Below are 10,372 nucleotides of genomic sequence, written 5' to 3'. Positions count from 1 at the left end.
GTTTAATGTTTTGTTAATTTAAAATATTCAAACAATTTAATATTTTCCTCATATTTTGATTGTTTAATTGAACTTGTAGGGTCATTAAAAACAAATATCACCACTTTTGGTCACTACTGTATGTAACAATTCTTTTTTTATGGAATATTCCAGCATTTATTATAAATTATTTATCCATGCACATTTTTTAAAAATTCATATGCCTCGTAATCTTTCATCAAAATAACTTCCCCTCCCTCTTGCAGTGACATCTCTTCTCTGATGATGTATTTACTGGTGTGAGGGCGGGACAACCTGTCACACACATGAGATCCACCAATAGCAAACCACAACACTCCAACCATCCAATGAAATCCCCATGGGCAATATCAAGTCCCACCCTACATTTTTCTTGTTCGAAAAGGCTGGAAACCTGTAAATTCGGTTATCCTGCTTCTGTCACACTTTTGCGGGAACCAATCACAGACTGGCTTATCCAGTCAATTTAATGCATCTTTGCTGGCGCGCTATTGGCGGGTTTAACACAATGACGGATAGAGAAGCGTTGATCAGGCCTCTTGTGGTCTGATTGGTTGAAGGACTATCCAATTGCATACAGTCATTTGAATTATGCTTGTTTATCACGCCTCTTGTGCAGAGAGGGAAGAAATATATATAGGGAAGAAAACTATTGCAACTTCTGTTTCATGCTGACTTTAACAGAGATTTTTATGTCGGCTCCACTGTAACTAATGTTCCATGATTACAATCAGCGGTAATGTTGGGTGGGGCTTTTCTTTGTCCGATGGATGTAGACAAGTGGACGCGAACCTGATCTACTGACTGCCTTCACTTGAAAAAAACCTAAAGTCTATCTTGGTTCATGATCCTGTGCGTGAGAGATCGGTGGGAAAGAGTGTGAACCAGTTCAGCAAGCGGAGGCCAGGGTGGCTATTTTTACCACAGCTTACAGTATCCTTCTACCAGAGTCGGCAGCAACCGGTTTCTCTCAGTCAGCGTCAAATGTAATCAGATGCACACGCTACCTGAATGCAACTGCCACATAGATTTGTTGGCACCTTCGAAACTCGAAAACATGTCAGCAGAAAACCACGTGGCATGACAAACTCATGGGTTCATGTATCATTTTATATATATATATATATATATATATATATATATATATATATATATATATATATATATATATATATATATATATATATATATATATATATATATATATATACAGTATATATATTCCAAAATGTAATTTATTCCAGTGATCAGCATCATTACTCTAGTCTTCAGTGTCACATGATCCTTCAGAAAGGATTATTTGATGAATAGAAATGTTGTTCATAAGAGCAGCAGTTTATTTGACATATAATTTTTATAACAATATAGAAGTCTTTACTGTCACTTTTGATCAATTTAATGCATCTTTGCTGAATAAAAGTATTAATTTCTTGCAAAAAATGACTTTTAAATGGTCTCCCCCCTTACACCTACTGATTTATGGTGACTCAAGTTAAAAATAATTGTGAATTATTACTATTATTTATTTTTTTATTTTTTTATTTATTTATTATTTTTCATAAAAAACTAATTAATGTACAGTGTTTAATAAATAAATGAAATAAGACAGTATTGCTTTTCACTGTGGAATGAGACCATTAAAAGGTATATTTATTACAGATGGTAGGAGTTAACCAGAGAGGCAGTGTCGTCAACCTGTGAGGCAGCGTCGTCAACCTGAGAGGCAGCGTCGTCAACCAGAGAGGCAGCAGTATCAACCAGAGAGGCAGTATCGTCAACCTGAGTGGCAGCGTCGTCAACCTGAGAGGCAGCTTCGTCAACCTGAGAGGTAGCGTCGTCAACCAGAGAGGCAGCGTCGTCAACCAGAGAGGCAGCGTCGTCAACCTGAGAGGCAGCGTCGTCAACCAGAGAGGCAGCGTCGTCAATCTGAGAGGCAGCGTCGTCAACCAGAGAGGCAGCGTCGTCAATCTGAGAGGCAGCGTCGTCAACCTGAGAGGCAGCTTCAACCAGAGAGGCGGCGTCACCCTGAGTGGTGGCAGCGACAACCAGAGAGGCAGCAGTGTCAACTAGAGAGGTGGCAGTGTAAAATAGAGAGTCAGCGTCAACCAGAGAGTGGGCAGCTTCATCCTGAGAGGCGGCGTCGTCAACCAGAGAGGCAGAGTCAATCTGAAAGTCAGTGGTAGGCTCAGACTCTGTAGCAAAAGAAGAAAGCAGAAACTATTAGACTTTTAAATTTACTTAATTTTGATCAGTATAATGGTTACTGTGATGATTAAAGATGTTCATATTTTTTTGATTGCACTGTTGGGAAAAAGTAATTCAGCTATCTTTAAATATCTCATTGTAAATTTGCTGTAAAGGCTGTAACTCCAGTCCAGCAGGTGGTGCTGATACCAGCGCAACAGTCATTGACCGCAAGATGAGTGTGGAGGAAAAAATGCTATAATGATTTTGCTAAAAACATCTGTCGCTGCGTCCCAATTCGCATATTATCCGTACTAAATAGTATTTGAAAAAAGAATTAGTATGTCCCAAATCGTAGTATGTTGAAAAGAGTATTCCAAAGATTCCCGGATGGTCTACTATTTCCGGTCAGAATCCGAAGTGCAGATCGATGCGCACTCTAACGGCTGATATTGCCCACAACCCATTGCAAGATGGACGAGGATTCGATTAGAACTACAAACGCGGATAAAAAGTGTTAAAAAAACTACAAACATGACGGTTACGCGAGTCAGATGGTTAAGTAGAGAGGATAAGATAAAGGGGTTTGAGTGAGCAATTATCAGTATTTAACCTGACAAAAAGACATTTATTCAATGTTAGCAACATTATATTTCACCTGCAGCAGCATTGTGAACTTTTGTAATGATACGTTTGGCCATTAACTTTGCAAACACATGAGGAGTCTCTGCATTAAAGACCCACGAATGGCAGATCAACGCGCTACTACATTTCTCTCAGATACGGTAGGAAATTAAATTGAATGTGAAGGATTTGAACTGTGATGATGATTGACAGGGCAGTTTAAACGGTGACGGGACGCACCTGCAAGTCCGTTAAAGATGACGAAGTAGTATGTCCCAAAGCTTGCATACTCTTCTGCTACACACTCAAAAGTATTTACTTTTTCTTCACAAAAAGAGTACATACTTTTAGGACGTAGTATAAGTAGGCGAATTGGGACGCAGCACGAGATTCTTATGTTTCAACAGAAATTTGTAAGGATCATATATGCTGCAAAAAATTTGTAAGGATCATATATGCTGCAAAAAAACATACAAACATACATACAAACATGTCCAAAACTTACAAACTTGTACAAACATACAAATTGTTCAAATCAATCATATATGTCCTACACTGTGAAAAAAAAAAAGTTTTATGCTGGGTTGTGTTAAATACAACCCCTGCAAATCAGTTAGATTTTGCTTTAGTATATTAATTAGCAAGTAAAATAAATAAAAATGGGTACACCCTTACGCACCCTTATAAGAAAATATATTTGAAAATATATTTCCTTTATATATATATATATATATATATATATATATATATATATATATATATATATATATATATATATATATATATATATATATGAATGATAAATATATACAATTATTTAACAGTAAGTTATATTGAAAATATACAGGATAAATATATTAAAATTTTTAATAATACATGAGGAATTACTGCTTTTCATATATTGAAAAATATGTGACAATATATTTACTAATATATCAATGTATGTAATTTTATATTCAGTAAAACACTTCATAACATATAGATGTGCATGTGATAAGACACTGCAAAATATATTGAATATATATTTACTCATGCAGATGTAACTCCCCTTTGTAACCGTTAACATTTTCACAAGTAACTGTAATTTAATGACACATTTATTTTTTAGTAACTGTAACAGTTTACATTTGTTTATTTTGTAATGCAATTACATAACGCTGTTACATTTAACTAGTTACACACCCCAACACTGTATGTATGTGTGTGTTTATATATACACTGTACTCACATTGACTGATTTAAATATGTTTTAGTACATTAATGGATCATGAGAGTGTAAATTGCTTTGCTCCCTATGCAGGCCTCACTGAGCCTTCAGATTTCAACAAAAAATATCTTAATTTGTGTTCTGAAGATGAACGGAGGTCTTACGGGTGTGGAACGGCATGAGGGTGAGTAATAAATGACATTATTTTCATTTTTGGGTGAACTAACCCTTTAATTTCTCAATATTTTTTTATGTGTTAATATATAGCCATACAATGTCAATGCATACATTGCAGTATATTGAAAAATATAAGCACTAGTTTCCTATATGGAAATTATGCAATTATGTAATAATTGTAAGGCAGTATATATATTTATATATATAGTCAGTGTGTGAATGAGTGAATGTGAGGCAATGTGTAAAGCACTTTGGAAGGCCCTTGGTCTAATAAAAGCGCTATATAAATGCAGTCCATTTACCATAATAAAGCTGCGCACGTGCAAAATTTTAACAATTCAAATATAAATTATGTACAATATTAATATCAGAATATAATAATAGAAAGTACTGTATAAGGTACTGGAAAACATTATATTGAAAAGTGTTTCTAATATTCTGTCAGTATTCATGTATGTAAATGGAGCGGTCAAGATATTAGAAACGCCTCTTACAGTCCAGTTCTGCACCACTGCAAACGGGTAAACGCACCTATTAAGCTCAAGTACCCATTAAGCACACTATTATCTTTGAGTTCAGATTATAAAAAGAAATAAATAATAATCATCCTACTTGATGTCTTAACCAATTGATGAGTTTTTTGTTGTTTTTTTAACTGTATATCTCCTGTAATGTCAAGCTGATCAGACCATTGCACACTGATATATGTGTATTCATGTGTTCACACTGAGATATGTGTATTCATGTGTTCACACTGATATATGTGTATTCATGTGTTCACACTGATATATGTGTATTCATGTGTTCACACTGATATATGTGTATTCATGTGTTCACACTGATATATGTGTATTCATGTGTTCACACTGATATATGTGTATTCATGTGTTCACACTGATATATGTGTATTCATGTGTTCACACTGATATATGTGTATTCATGTGTTCACACTGATATATGTGTATTCATGTGTTCACACTGATATATGTGTATTCATGTGTTCACACTGATATATGTGTATTCATGTGTTCACACTGATATATGTGTATTCATGTGTTCACACTGATATATGTGTATTCATGTGTTCACACTGTCTACAGACTTTGTTCTGTCTACAGATGAAGTGTCTCACCTCTCAAAGCTGGGCTCGCCAAATCTTCCTCCTCATCAAGAATGGCTTCAAGGCCTAGAGCAGCAAATACAACAAAACTTTTCAATTGTGCACACATCAAAGCACATTTGATGGAGATCATTTACTGCATAAATAAGAATTTACTTGATTTACTTGAATACATGGACAGATGGAACAATGACAATGTGCTTACCTTGATGTTTAGCAGCATCGGTGCCTTCCGACTGCATGATCTTCGGTTTTCTGCTGAAGCAGTAGTGCAACAGCAGCAGACTAACTGTGAACATATTATATTGAATGTAGTAATCGGTAACGGACTGTAGTAATCGGTAACGGACTGTAGTATTCGGTAACGGACTGTAGTATTCGGTAACGGACTGTAGTATTCGGTAACGGACTGTAATGTTGGGTAAAGCAGTAGCAAGTAATGCGGAGACGAGCAGAGCGAGTGTTATAGAGATACTGAACATTCTAATGTTCTGTGATGTCACAGTGATGGAATTCTATGAAGCTGTGCTGCCGCCCACATTCTGTAACTCAGAGTTAAAGCAGAGACTTCTGGCCCATCTAGGCCTTTGTTTTCTCTGATTCTCTCCTTTAAAGGGATCCCCTGGTGTTAAGACTTGTATGGCTTAATATAACATAAATGATGTCTCTTACTGAAACATAGAAAACCCATGAAAGATCCACGTTATTTAAAAAATCCATTACATATTTGGACAATGGGCGGCGCCATTTTGTTTGCGTTCTGTGTCGATGACGTAGAATGGTTGCACTCGGCAATCATCTGGTGCTACCCGTAGCTATTTCTATCACAACACAACTCGAAAAATGTTTCCGAGTTAAACAAAACCAAATAACTGCTTTGTATTTGCATTTAAAACACACCCTCTCTCTCACACACACACACACACACACACACACACACACCAACAGATCAGAGCACGTGCTCACACACACACACACACACACACACACACACACACACACACACACACACACACACACACACACACACACACACACACACACACACACACACACACACACACACACACACACACACACACACACACACACTACCCCTAAACCTACCCATCACAGAAAACATTCTGCATTTTTACATTTTTAATAAAACATTGTTTAGTATGTTTTTAAAGCTATTTTTATTATGTGGACACATGAAATGTCCTCATAAACCACGTGTATGTTGTAATACCAGTGTAATACCCATGTCAGTATACACATTTGTGTCCTCATAAATCACATAAGCACACACACACACACACACACACACACACACACACACACACACACACACACACACACACACACACACACACACACACACACACACACACACACACACACACAATGCATTCAATGAGCCTATGACAGAGCAATGAGCCTATGACTGAGCTGGGCTTTTTTTTAATTTTTTTTTAATAAAAACTGAATTGAATGAGCCAATGTCTGACCATGTTTTTTGGTATGATCCAATCAACCACCTGGTACCTGACACCTTCATATGGGATCAGAATCCCGCCAAATTTACTGCAGTCAATCATAAAAAAATAATAAGCGTGAAACAAAAATTTTAAAACACATGTGAAAATACAACGCAAAAAAATGAAAAATCAATGCAGAATCACAAACAACGCAGTCACGGAAATAAAAATAATAAGCGTAAATCAAATATTTAAACAAGTTTAAAATTATATTGCTCAAAACTGGATCATGAATTCAGAATTATCTGAATCGCTCACAAAATCATGTTTTCTGCTCTTATTTTCATTTTTTTTATGCCTGTGCTCTTTTCTCCTTTGCTCTTGTTTCCACATTCTGCGCTTGCGGTTTCAAATGTTGCCGTTAGAGTTTCATGTAAATCAGGGGCGGGTCTTAGCATCGCCATTGGTCCACAAGTTCTAGATTGACAGCTCATCCTCTAGCCAATCAATCGTAGAGGGAAGTTGACGTCACTCCAATGCGACTCATGGGTGCTGTGCTATCGTGCTGTGGTTAATTTGTGTTTAGAAAGATGGATAATCAACGTCAGCTGGCAAATGCCGGACAATCTCAGGTAATTGAACATGAATATATTGTTAGTGGGTTAAATGTGATATATTATAGGTGCATTAACTGATTGCTTTAATTTGTTTAGATAATTTCAATTAATATTTCGTGTATATTCACAGGCAGTGTCAAGGCTGCTTTTAGAGAGACTCTTGTCGCGACTACAGGAAGCCATGGAACGCTTGCCTCTTGACCTGGAGTATTTATATTTTATTTGCACAAATGGCTTGACATTGATCACTGCACACACAAGTCGTGCACATATGCCTCAAGAGGTAATGCAGTGTCTTTCGCACCTGTGTTCTGTGCTTTCTAATCAACTAGACACAAGACGTACCTCTTCAGTTGTTGTGAGTGAAATTGCTGGACCAACGGCGGGACGTCCCAAACAAATTGTATCTGAGCAGCACCTCAGACATTTAATTGAACTTGGTCTGACTGTACCATGCATTTCTAAACTGCTTGGTATGTCAACACGAACCATGGAACGAAGAATGCATGAGTTTGGCATTACAGTGAGGGGAACATACAGTCACTTGACGGACGAAGAGCTAGACAATCTTGTAGTTACAATCAAAACAACATCACCACACTCTGGTTACAGAATGATGAGAGGACACTTGAAAGCTCTTGGTGATCGAGTCCAGTGGAGCAGAGTCTGGGACTCTATGAATAGAGTTGATTCAGCTGGAGTCCTTGCTAGAATGGCACAACTCGGACATGTTGTGAGAAGATCATATTCAGTTCAGGCACCTCTGCCCCTCGTGCATTTGGACACCAACCACAAGCTCATCAGGTAGGTTAACAAATTTTTGTAGCTGTTACTTGTACAGCGATTATATTTTGTTTTCAAAACGGTTTAGGTACCTGTGTGGATAAGATGTTCTTTTTTTTTTTTATATTCAGATATGGCTTAGTAATATTTGGGGGCATAGATGGCTACTCAAGAAAGGTAAGTAGTAGATTGATTCTATATAGTAATTAAATAACTGGTTAAAATGTTGTAGTCATACAATTTTCTAGATGCTAATAACTTTACAAAACGTGTTATTCATCAGGTCATGTATCTTGGAGCCGCAACCAACAACAGGGCAGCGACTGCTCTAGGTTTCTTCCTTGAGGCAGTAGAGAAGCATGGAGTTCCCTCACGGTATGCATGTACATCCATCTAATCTATCTAGCATAGTTTTAAAGCCCTCATCAAACATTAAACATGCTAAATTTACTGAACTTCCTGGCCAGGCTTTCTCAAGCCAACATCAGAGATGTTCTTGTTTTTTTTTCTTTACTATCTGTCCTAACTTGTAGGGTAAGAGCAGACCAAGGGGTAGAAAATGTGGACATTGCGAGGTGGATGTTCACAGCTAAAGGCTGTGGCAGGGGAAGCTTCATTTCAGGCAAAAGCGTTCATAATCAAAGGTTATATATTTTTCCTTAGGGTGGGTAATTAACTTTTTATTTATTTATAAAAGGTTGTTTTTGTCTTGCTTTTAGGATTGAACGGCTGTGGAAAGATGTTTGGATGTCTGTTTCAAACGTGTATTATGACGTTCTACATGGTTTGGAAGACAGTGGCTCTCTTGATCCATCCAATTCTATTCACCTTTTCTGTGCCCATTACGTGTTTCTTCCACGCCTCCAAAGAGACCTGGATACGTTTACAGATGCATGGAATGACCATTCAATCAGAATGGAGCAAAATCTTTCTCCCAATCAGTTGTGGGAAATAGGAATTGCACAGAATGCAGTCGATGTTTCATCAAACATAGAGGTATGATGGTATTGAATTTCATAAAAAATATCAATATACAAAATTTGTTTTGTCTAGTGTTTTTTTTTTTTTTTTTTTTTTTAAATCCAGGACCTCAACATTTTGCTCCAAGAGGAGACTTGCCCACTGGAGGAGAACATTGGAGTAGTGGTCCATCAGGTTGAGTCTCTGTTCTCAGAGTATGAAATGGCACGTCTCGAGACAACCATTAATCCAGTTTCGGAGTCCAGAGACTTTGGCCAAGATATCTACTTATCAGTGTTACATTTTGTGCAGCAGCTTGTTGAATAGCACATTGAAGCTTAAAATATCAGTAATAAAATTATTAAACTTTCCATAGCACAGAGAATAAACAAAGAATTGTAGACTGTTAAAAAAAATGCAATGTGGTAATTGATGTGCACAAATAAAACAAAAGCAAAGACTTTTAAAAGACTTTTATTTAAATAACATTTTCAGATACTTACTGTAGAGGCAGACCTCTACACAGTTCCCTTTGAAAACCTGTAACTTAAAGGTACTAATGTTGCATTTCAAGTTATATCTGTTTTGAGATCTCTATAACAGAGCGGGTTCAATTTAAACAAAAATATTAAATAGCAATTTCAAGTTGCTTCTCAATTTTTAACAAAAATAACATACTTTATGGAAAAACTCCAGTACAACAGGGTATTTAAACCCTGTTAAATGCTTCCCCTGATTGGATGGCTTGTACAAATATGCTTTTAAAGTGTTCATACGTTGTCATATGCACTACCGGAAAAGTAATAGTTTGAGTGCAAGCACTCACTATTGGGTAGCATATGGTGTGCTGTGGCATCCGCTCTTGACAATCATGGTCAAATTTAAAAACGATCTGAAACTCGTTCTGTTCTGAGAGCAGTAGTGGCTTATGCCCCTGGCCAGTAATCCACTGAATTACTCTAGGGACAGTGAGGTGGGATGGCTCCGTTTCCACATCTCCATCTTCCGTACTCTCTATAGCTTTATGTAAAAACACAAATGTTATGCAAACAAAGGACTAACAGACTGGTTTTATTTAAAGGGGTGGTAAACCACGATTTCACTATTCTAACTTTAGCTAACGTGTAATGTTGCTGCTTGAGCATAAACAACATCTGCAAAGTTACAACGTTCAAAGTTTAAAGCAAAGGGACTACAGCAAACGGCCAGTAGGGACTACTAG

Source organism: Gobio gobio (assembly GCF_949357685.1).
Source record: "Gobio gobio genome assembly, contig: scaffold_103, whole genome shotgun sequence".
In the NCBI taxonomy this organism is placed as follows: domain Eukaryota; kingdom Metazoa; phylum Chordata; class Actinopteri; order Cypriniformes; family Gobionidae; genus Gobio; species Gobio gobio.
This window is presented reverse-complemented; position numbering follows the sequence as displayed.